This window comes from Camellia sinensis, chromosome 10 (assembly GCF_055761805.1).
Source record: "Camellia sinensis isolate YWXY chromosome 10, ASM5576180v1, whole genome shotgun sequence".
NCBI lineage: Eukaryota > Viridiplantae > Streptophyta > Magnoliopsida > Ericales > Theaceae > Camellia > Camellia sinensis.
Window position 1 is genome coordinate 19,830,019 of NC_138970.1, and position 6,256 is coordinate 19,836,274.

At 35.5% G+C, this 6,256-nt stretch overlaps 1 long non-coding RNA gene and 1 pseudogene across 2 annotated transcripts; both read left to right on the top strand.

Annotated features, from left to right (window-relative positions):
* Positions 1-1,142: 1,142 nt before the first annotated feature.
* On the top strand, positions 1,143-2,147 carry LOC145800997 (uncharacterized). The gene is made up of 4 exons (XR_014341746.1): positions 1,143-1,394; positions 1,519-1,639; positions 1,757-1,833; positions 2,024-2,147. It is a non-coding gene; the product is annotated as an uncharacterized LOC145800997 (long non-coding RNA).
* Positions 2,148-2,373: 226 nt separating this feature from the next.
* Positions 2,374-6,011, top strand: LOC114258944 (DNA gyrase subunit B, chloroplastic/mitochondrial-like; annotated as a pseudogene). Its single transcript, XR_014341428.1, has 9 exons — positions 2,374-2,428; positions 3,068-3,209; positions 3,566-3,871; positions 4,051-4,179; positions 4,942-5,054; positions 5,141-5,257; positions 5,387-5,440; positions 5,526-5,631; positions 5,774-6,011. The product of XR_014341428.1 is annotated as a DNA gyrase subunit B, chloroplastic/mitochondrial-like (transcript).
* The last annotated feature ends 245 nt before the right edge of the window (positions 6,012-6,256 follow it).

The window sequence follows — 6,256 nt, forward strand, 5'->3', positions numbered from 1 at the left end:
CTTTTTACTATATGTTTGCACAAAATTTTGAGCATGTAATATTGTTTCCTGAAGAGCACACAATTTGTGAAGCAAAACAACCATCTAGTTGCTATTACTTTTGAGGTCATTTAGATATACAGTTGTTCTGTCCTAAGTTCCTAACCTAAAATAGTATTATTAGTCTGCACTGTAATGGACTTCTGTTTTCTTGATGGGGAGATTTGCAAAGAACATTTAAAAACAGTGTGTTTTAATTAATAGAGCAGCTGTTCAATTCCTTACTGGCATGCGGCTCTAGGAAATCCTTAAAATAAGATGCAATACTGTGTGGACACATCAATCTTCACCTACGTGCTATGTATAAGAAAAGATTGCAGATATATATGCTTTTTATGTATGTACACATGTTGGATTTGAAATGTAACAAATATGTTTTTTGACATGGCTGATGGAGACGATCTTTCTAATTGTATAAAGATTGTGTGAATAATGTATGCCGATTAAATTGTGCAGGTTTTACATGCTGGTAGGAAATTTGGTGGCTCAAGTAGTGGTTATAGTGTCTCAGGGGGACTACATGGTGTAGGCTTATCTGTTGTTAATGCATTATCTGAGGTGCTACTTTCTTTTCTTATAACTTTATTTGGCCATTCCCTTCAAGCTGGTTGAGATATGTAAATATATTCATGGTTTTCTCTTTTGTTTTAATGTTGTTGGTTTCAGTGGGCCTTTTGAGTTCCTTTTGGCAGTGGAGTAGGCTTTAGGTTACTATAATTTTGATGATATAATATATATATATATATTTTGGTGTCAATTAACTTGGGGTCTCCATTTATGGATCCCTGCACTAGGGTGGAAACATTTAAAATGATGGCCTTCATTTCAAGTTTCAAGTAATGATGAAATGAGCTTTATACATCTATGCTGAGAAAGGGTTACCCTTTGTCACCCTTACTGTTTACCTTAGTGGTTGATGTTATAGGCAGATTGATGGGTAGGACTAAAGAGGTTGTTTTAGTGGATTGTTTTGTGATTAGGAGGGATGGTGTATCTGTGTTTCATTTGCAGTTGTAGATGATACCATTTTTCAGGCCTAGCTAATGCTTGAAATTCAACTCAGAATGACCCTTAGTCTTACTTCCCTGTTCTGTGACTTTCAGTTTGCTGGTTCCTGGGTCATAGAAGTATTGAGACTCCTTTATTCTGGTGTCATTCACTTTACTTGTTTACAAAATGAATGATATCTCTTTTAAGCTTGCACAATAATCCCCAAATTCCCTGGACCACAGGTTATGCTCCAACTCACTCTTCATAATAGTGTAACTACTCTGGCCCAGGGTGGGCTGTGTTAATTGTGTCTCCCTTGGCCATCACATCAACACTAAGTGCTATATTCTACATTTTGCTTGCTGGTGCGCACTCAGTTCTTTCATATTTTTTGTCTCTTTTTTCTTGTTTATATATACATTTTACAGTTTGTGAGCACCAATCGTCTTAGGATCGAATCATTTGTTTCTGACATGTATTGGTTTGCAGGCATTAGAAGTTACTGTTTGGCGTGATGGAAAGCCTGTTTCAACTTTAATGTGTCATGAGCTTCCTGATGAACCAAAAGACCGCCAAGGGACACACATTAAGTTTTGCCCTGACAAAACAAGTTAATCTTGACTCTCAAAACCCGGCAAGCTTTTGACTATTCTATTGATTCAATTTGTAGGAATAATTGCATTTAGGGGTTTTCATAGTCTTTGTCTAACTATGAACTTTTCTGCAGTATTCACTACTGCAATTCAGTTTGATTACAGCACTATAGCTGGACGGATTAGGGAGCTGGCTTTTTTAAAGCCTGAGGTACAGTCATTACCATCTGCTTATTGTTCTGTGACATCTTTAAACCTTCTGAGTTGTTATTCTAATTTTTTTTTCTTAAACTTCTCATTTATTTTTCAAATGTAGATTTTTTTTTAATTTTTTAATTTTTTAATCTAGTAACTTGCTGCATCTTTTCCAAATATTGGTCAAAGCTGATTTCTGTTTGCAGCTTCCTTTGCTGCTGAGAGATATTCGTTTTGTGAATGAATGTCGTACTTGCAGTATACCTGTTTCCATATGATGATGCTAGAAGATTGTACGTGTCAAACTATGGAATGTTACCTAGCATGTTGTGGGACTATCAAGGCTCAATGGCTAGTCGGTCAACAGTGATTTCTTGTTGGTCATTCAGTTTCCTGCTGACTGCCCCAACATTTCAGATATTTCAGAAATGGATCCTTTGCTATTTAGTATTAATATTTTAATGGTTAATTATTAATTTCATTTTCTTGATGTGCCATCAGTCTTTGTGACTTCTATTTCTTTTTATTTAACTATACACTGCCCTTGTCTCACTATATGCTGATTACTATTGCTCTTAAGAAAGATGATACAGATCCAGAGAAGAACCAGTGTAGTGAATACTACTATGCTGGGGGATTGGTTGAGTATGTGAAGTGGCCAAATACCGACAAAGTGAGCTAGCTTTTATGTACTTGTTTTTCCAATACTTCTCCTTTGCTATGCTCGTTGAGTCCTAATTTTTTATTCTTCCATTTCCCTATTCTTCCATCAAGTTTTACACCATTTTGTATCCAAACTGAAGTACCAAAGGACGACTAATTATGTGGTTGCTTGCAGATCGTCATTGTCATAGTGTGATATTAAATCATCAAAAATTAATTGTCTAACCATTTATGTAGGGTTATTATTCCCAACTTATTTGAAAGAGAACGTATAACCTTCTCCCAGTTTTAGATGAACTAAATTTCTAATTGTAAAAGTCAAATAAAAACTGAAAATTGGAATAGGTGATAAATTTAATGACTATTATGACTTGAGCGCATCAACCGGATATATTTTTATTTGAAGCCTTGATAATCCACCTTTTCTACCTGAAAGTCTTGTCATTCCCAAATGCTGATTACACTACTGCTAATAATCATGTGACATTTTGATGCTTATTTATCTCTTGATATGTGAAAGCTGGCTGGGATTATTTGGTAAAAGGATTTTTACCATCATTCAGTTAACTGATAATTGTCATAAGCAGCAACCCTTGGTTTGACATTTGCATTATGCTTGACTCTTGACTGTAAAGTGACTGATAGTTCTTTGATCCAGAAACCACTTCATGATATTGTGGGTTTTAGAAAAGAAGTAGATGGAATCAGAATTGATGTGGCTCTTCAGTGGTGAGCAATTATTTCTTTCTTTCTTCTTGTTGCATTTTTTTTCCTTTCATGAATCTCTTGACAATTTCTTCTCTCAAATTTATTTATTTTGGTCAGTCCACAAGAAAATACAGAGACCACTTCAATAGATTCAGTCCACGTGTCACTCATTCACTATCTTGTTAAATGCTTCTTGATGCATTTGCATAAGCTAGGATTTCTTACAAGTTGGGAGAGAACAGTATATAGTTTTCTCAAATGCCAAAAGCATTTGATTTCTTGTTTCAAACTTTAGTATGATAAACCAGTATTATGTGCAAAGCTGCCAATTGTGTAGCCTACAGCTAATTTAGTTCTCTTCTCAATCTTTATTGTAGGTGCTTTGATGCATATTCAGATACAATGCTGGGATACGCTAATAGCATTCGTACAATTGATGGCGGTACTCGCATAGATGGTATGAAGGCATCATTAACAAGAACTCTCAACAACCTCGGGAAGAAATCAAAAATTTTGAAGGTGCGTTGGTTCTGGACTATTTGTTTTGAATATTAAAATCTTGTTTGATTCAATCCAGGAGAAGGATATTAGTTTAAGTGGTGAGCACGTGAGGGAGGGATTAACATGTGTAATCTCTGTCAAAGTTGCAAATCCAGAGTTTGAAAATTGAAGGTCAAACAAAGGTATTACTGATTTCGTCTTTACATTTGTGGTCACTGATGCTTTCAGTCATAAATAATGCTTTCGACAACCTGAAGTTTTATGATAATCAATGCACATTTTGAAGTTTGAGATCATCAATTTCCATTTTCGTTCGTTTGGAATATCTTATATTACTGCTTATTCTGCCTATCCTTGAAAGACAAGGTTGGGAAATCCAGAGGTGCGGAAAGTGCTTGATCAATCTGTTCAAGAGTATCTCACTGAATACTTGGAGTTGCATCCAGACGTACTCGATTCAATCCTTTCCAAGTCCCTTAATGCTCTAAAGGTACCATAATTAAAATGCGTGAATCATGACTTTCACAATTCAATTATATGATTGATTGGGCTGCTCTTCCCTAAGAATATATTATTCAAAATCCTTTTGGTAAATTATTGTTAGTTTCTGGGGTTGAACTGCATAAGTTTATTATATGATACCGATTCCTTTGGATTCTTTTCAATGTTGAGAAAAGTGTAGAAATATGGTTATGAATTATTCCTTTGCCCCGAGTAGCATGACTCTTCTCAACTTTATGCTATTTAGGATTGCCAATTGCTAATAATAGCTAGTTACTATTTGGTACTCAGGTTGAAGAGAGGTAAGAGGTGTCCTAGTTAGTTAGTATTACAAACATGTCCGGGGGTGTCTCCGACATGTCCAAAGAAAAATATTAAAAATTAAACATGCCATGTGGCGTGTCCACACGTGTCCCAATGTGTCATGTGTCCCTGCATGTCCGAGGAGTGTCTATGAAATTTTTTGACCTCTCTCTCTCTCTCTCTCTCGTGTGCCATATTAATTGTGTGGAATATGTGCCAATGATTGATAATGTTTTGTGTTACGGAATATGCTTCATGCTTCTTGTAAACTTGAGGTTTTGAATGAAAAAGATCATAATTTAAGTGAGGGAACTTTAGTTTAACTTGTGCAGGACATGTCCTACTTTGTACTTATTCCACAATCATCATAGCTTCTAAATGCATTATTCTTCAGGAAATCTATAACAGTACTGACTACTAAAACATACCTATTTGTGGCCTGATGCAGGCTGTTCTTCCCTTGAGGGTTAAAATTTTGAACATTGAAAGAAAGGATGAAGCAGCAATGTATAGGAATGAAGAGATCCAAATCTTATTCTTGGTTTGGGACTTGGAGTAAAGGTTATTTAATTATAATCTTCAAAATCTTAGTTCCTTTCTTTTCAGATGCTTCACCTATTTTGTTGACTGAAATTTACTGGTTTTAGGGAGAGGATTTTAAAAAGGAAGCTCTCCGCTATCATAAAATTATAATCTTGACAGATGCTGATGTGGATGATGCTCACATCCAAACTTTGCTATTGACATTTTTCTTTAGATATCAGGTAGATAGTTGAGATAATCATCTATTAAATTTTGTTGGTCTGAAAAAGAGAAGAAAGAACAATTTTTTTTCTTGAAATGCCTAAAAAATTCGAAAGCAGTTTGGCTTATTTAGTTTTTGTTCCTTGCAGAGAGCTTTATTTGATGAAGGTTGCATTTATGTTGGCGTGCCGCCCTTATACAAGGTGTGCTTTCGAATTTGATGGGTCCAATTGAAAAGATATTCTAGTAACTTCACAAAAGTTTGTTCTCTATTGTCAAAATAATCAGGTTGAGAGGGAAAAGCAAGCATATTATTGCTATGATGATACAGAACTAAAACAGTTACAGAGTTCCTTCCCTTCAAATGCATCTTACAACATTAAGAGGTTCAAAGGTATGACCAAAAAAAAAAAAAAAAAAATGATATTTTTGGTGACTGAGGGCTCTGCAAATCCTTTCTATTTTGATCCCTTTCTTAGCGAATGTAATTTTTTTTTAATGAAATGTGACATTCACCGCAATTGAATGGAACACAGGTTTGGGGGAGATGATGCCTTTACAATTATGGGAAACAACGTTGGATCCAGAGAAAAGACTGCTAAGGCAATTAATGGTAGAGGATGCAGCAGAAGCGAATGTTGTTTTCTCCTCTCTTATGGGTTCCCGGGCATGCAAATCAAGCATGTAGCTTATGTTGCGGGTCTTGCATCTAATACTCGTGACAATTATATATATCCACATTTATGGAGAGGGAGACACTTGGGTCTTTTGTTAGTGGGAAATTGTATGACTACTTTTCTTGCCATATAATATAGTTTGCAGGCTAAGAAGCATGGACATGGACACAACATAGATATGCCGACACGATTTTTTTTAAAAAATATAGGACATGACAGATGCAAAATATGTCATATAGGGATAAATAATTATTATATGCCACATATATATAACCCCAAGGGGTTGGTCTGGTGGTAAGGTCTCAAGTCTTGGGAGTGTGCTCCCTCGAACGTTTAGGGATT